This window comes from Dipodomys merriami, unplaced genomic scaffold (genome assembly GCF_024711535.1).
Source record: "Dipodomys merriami isolate MVZ:Mamm:240054 unplaced genomic scaffold, mDipMer1.0.p SCAF_478, whole genome shotgun sequence".
Lineage (NCBI taxonomy): Eukaryota > Metazoa > Chordata > Mammalia > Rodentia > Heteromyidae > Dipodomys > Dipodomys merriami.
In genome coordinates, this window is record NW_027206044.1 from 808,544 (window position 1) to 813,021 (window position 4,478).

The 4,478-nt window shown below is 34.1% G+C and overlaps 1 non-coding gene across 1 annotated transcript; it reads right to left on the minus strand.

Moving 5' to 3' along the window:
- Positions 1-3,265: 3,265 nt before the first annotated feature.
- LOC138808834 (U6 spliceosomal RNA) lies at positions 3,266-3,372 on the minus strand. Its single transcript, XR_011366629.1, has one exon. It is a non-coding gene; the product is annotated as a U6 spliceosomal RNA (small nuclear RNA).
- Positions 3,373-4,478: the final 1,106 nt, after the last annotated feature.

Genomic DNA, 4,478 nt, shown 5'->3' on the forward strand with positions numbered 1-4,478 from the left:
TTTCAAAAAATTTCACTCTTAATGTTTGAGGTTGATGTGTGTGTGTGTGTGTGTGTGTGTGTGTGTGTGTGTGTGTGTGTGTGTGTGTGTGTGTGTGTGTGTTCACAAAAATCAGAAGACAACATTTTTCCTCATTTACAATACATCTTTCAGGTCATTATAAGTGGTGGCTAATGGGAGAAGTCTCTTGCTATTTTAAGGATGAAACAGAAAAATATATTTGTGCATGCACCACAGTTGTTTATTAGTCTGTAGTTGAACACTGAACTTCGATTTATATCTTGGCTGTTGTTGTGAATAATGCGAATAACAATGAACTACAGATATATTTATGAGTTACCCAGAGAGAAATAATCAGATGATTGGTGGGTCAGATGATATTTCAACTTTGGATTTCTTTAGAAAACTGCATACTACTTTCTACAAGGAGAGTATTAATCTGTATTTTGACCAAGAGTGTAGAAAATTTCCTTTCTCCACACTCTCACCAGCCAAAATTATTACCTTTTGAGTTTTTTTAAAGGGCAGGTATTTACTGTGTGCAATACCCAAGATGACCTCAGACCCAAATCCTTTTACTCCAACCTCCTAAAAGCTTCGAATTACAAGCCTTTACCACCACACCTGGTTCCTTTGATTTTTTTTTGATAAGAGTTATAATAGTTATGAAGTAGTATCATAGTAATTTTGAATTGCATTTCTCTAATGATTTTTGTTTACAAAACATTAAGCCAGCATAGAAGTTGTATTAAACACAACTTTGTAAACCCACTGGCAATTTTCAGAGCTTTTTGGTAAACATGTCTATTCAGAAATTTTGACAATTTTTAATCAAGTTTCTTGTTAATCTCATCTTTAATCTCTGTACAAAATCAATAATTAATTCAAGGTAGTAGAAAGGAAAAAATAAAGCAACTCCTAACATTTTTCAGTTTTCAATAACATGATATTGCTTAAATCATTTTCTGTTAATGCTTGAGACTATATAACTCAATTTAGTTAGACCTTATACAAGGCTATGTATTTTATTTTACATTGATTTTTCTTTCCAAACCCTGCATGACTAATTTCCCTTGGTTTCTTTCTGTCTCATGTAGTTCAGATTTCAAACTGAAGAATAAATGGAAGGAAGCAAACAAAAAAAAATACAGTTCCTCTCATCTGATGATGCCTCTACAAGAATGAGGAAAGACCTATGATAGAATATCAAAAAGACAATTCATTCTTCTAGGTCTTCCTTATCTTTGTGATGTAACTTAAATGATGTAACTTAAATGGAAGGAAGCAAACCAAAAACTTAGTTCCTCAAATCTGATGATGCATCTACAAGAATGAGGAAAGACCTATGATAGAATATCAAAAAGACAATTCATTCTTCTAGGTCTGCCTTATCTTTGAGATGTAACTTAAATGATGTAAAACACAATATACTGCTCAGATACTTTTGTTTTATCAGTTTTGTACATTTTCTTTTGGACTTCATCTCAGTCTACAACATTCCTTCATTATTATGTGCCTGATATTTTTACACTAACAAGACTTAAAATAACCAGTTTGATTTACAGCATGAGAAGTTATCTACCCGGCTTCACTACATGTAATGGTTTCTGTAATACTTATGACATTCTATTTAGTATTTAAAAAAAACTTCTGGCTAAACTCAAAGCTCATTCATAGAAGTTTATGTTAAGTATATTACAAGTTTTATTTCTCTTAATTCTTAAGATAACATTTGCTATAATGCTAATGTTATTAGTATTTTAGTGTTGGGAAAAATTATAATTAAAGGCACTAAGTGCATGGCCCAAAGACACACAGTGAGGAAGGAAACGAGTCAAAGTTTCCAAAAATCTTTCAGCAATACACAAAAGGTAGGTAAATTCTTTCCATTCTCTTACACTCTCAATTCAATATTCATATTGTCCAAGAAATTATAGCATAGCAAATATTGTCCATGGTGATTGTTTTCTATCACATTTTGTCTCCAACAGAGACTATGTTGGTGACATTGGGTTATCATGCACAGAGCTGAGCTTCTAAATTGAGGTCCAAAGAGAGACAAATTTCTTCTGTCCCACAGTTCCAGTTTCCTTTTTTAAAAAGTACCAAAACTTTTAAATATCATCACTTACTGTCTTTTAAGAATCCAAAAATGAAATAAATTCACACTTAATCAATCCAAAATGCTTTAAAAGTAGGAGATAATAAAACAGGCCCCCATGAAGTAAATTTTCTTCTACTTTTAAAATTATTCTGAAAGCCTTGTATTGGCTAGTCACATCTGTAATCCTATCTACTCAGGATAGCTACTCAGGAACCTGGGATTTGTGGATAACAATTGGAAGTCAATCAGGGCCAAAAAAAAAAAAATTCATGAAATTATTTTTCAGACTTTTTAATGAACTAGCAAAGACCCAGGAAAGAAGATGTAGCTCATATAGTACCTCACCAACCTAGAGAGGAAAGGCCTAGCAAGACCTTTAAGCCCTGATTTCAAACTCTGAGCATACCAACACACATACATGCACATGCGTTCACGCGCACACATTTTTTCCCTTCCCCTCCCCAAATTAGAGAAGCGTACATAAAAGAGGCAGATGCACCAACTTCAAATACAGAGAAAACAAGGGTTATTGAGTGGGGGAGGAATATACAAAGAAACAAAAATTCACATCGCACATTATAAGTACGTTAGAAACAATAGCAAGAAACAAAAAACTACTTGTTTCCCTATCGTGGGGTTCAATTCCCTTAACGTTATCATATCTGTTCATATGCACATAGCTTTTGACCTTGTCTGCTTATCCCAGACATATATTCGTTATTGAAAATAAGGGAAACCATGGGACCTGTTTCTTTAGACTTGGCTTACTTCATTTAATAATTTTTTTTCCAAGTCTTTCCATTTCCTAACAAATGGGGCAATGTCATTCTTTCTGATGGAGGCATATAATTCCTTTGTGTATATACACCACATTTTCTTGATCCATTCATGTAGTGGGGACAGCTGGTTGGTTCCATATCTTAGCTATGGTAAAAAATGCTGCAATAAACATAGTTTTGCTGGTAGTTTTAGTATGGTCTTGTTTGTTATCATTTAGATAAATCCCCAAAAGTGGGACTGCTGGGTCAAAGGGGAGCTTTATGTGGAATCTTTTGAGGAACCTCCATAATGTCTTCCAAAGTGGTTGAACAAGTTTACACTCCCACCAAGAATGTTGTATGGTTCCCTTGTGGCCACATCCCCTCCAGCATCTGTTGTTGTAAAAATATGGAACGCCCCACGAATTTGCATATCGTCCTTGCACAGGTGCCATGCTAAACTTCTCTGTATCGTTCCAATGTTAGTGTATGTGTGGCTGAATTGAGCACAGAATATTTTTTATATCAGAAGTGCAATTGTGGGGGCTGAGAAGGTGGCTCAGTGGAAGAGCGCTTGCCTTACATGCATGAGGCCCTGGGTTCGATTCCTCAGCACCACATAAGCAAAAAGAAAAAAGCTGGAAGTGGTGCTGTGGCTCAAGTGGTAGAGCATTAGCCTTGAGCTGAAGAGCTGAGGGACAGCGCCCAAGCCCAGAGTTGAGGCCCCAAGAATGGATCCCCCCAAAAAAAGTGCAGTTGGATTTTATTAAACTAGACAATTCAACAAAAAATAAGTTCAAAAGAATTGTCATGAAATTTTAGAACCATAAATTTCTTACATAAGCACAAATTTAAGAATAAAGTCAAGATTGACATGTCAAAAACAAAATAATCCCAGATATTTGTTGTTCAAGAAATGTGTAGGAGGAGGATTCAATTATTCTATACAAGGCACCTGTCATAATGAACACTGCACCAAGCGTTAAGGTTTGTTAAAATTTTTAATGTATTAAATATATTTAATTTTGGGAATTTGTTTACATATGCCAAAATTAGGACTGTTTGTCAGATATAAAACTTTTCCATAAAGTATTTAAGATTTATGGTAGTAGACATATACTACTAAGTATGTACATTTCAGAGTTTCAAGAAACTTTATTAATGAGAAGTTGCAAAGTTTTTGTGTAAAGAAGTAGAATGAAGTGTTAACACTTTGTTAACTACATGGTCTGTTAAAACTTTAGGGCTTCCTCAGTTTATAAGTTAATGAGGAAAAATGATGATATAAGCCATAAACAAATAATGAGAAGAGCCATAAATAGTAATCTTAGTGGGTAGCTTTAAAGACTACTCATATTCTATAAAACTCTTGTTGAACATCACAACCTCAGTCAGTGTTAAATGTACAGAATTATGAGCAAATAATAAAATCTAATATGTAGTACACTTCAAATAGGGAAAACAGTCATAATATTTGCTTTTTATTTTATTAATTATTAACATTTAATTATTGTTTTCTTTATTTGTAGCATTGTTTTACTTGTTGAAATATAGTACAACTTTTTTGGAGGGGTTTGGTCGTGGGGCCTGGGCGCTGTCCCTCAGCTCTTCAACTC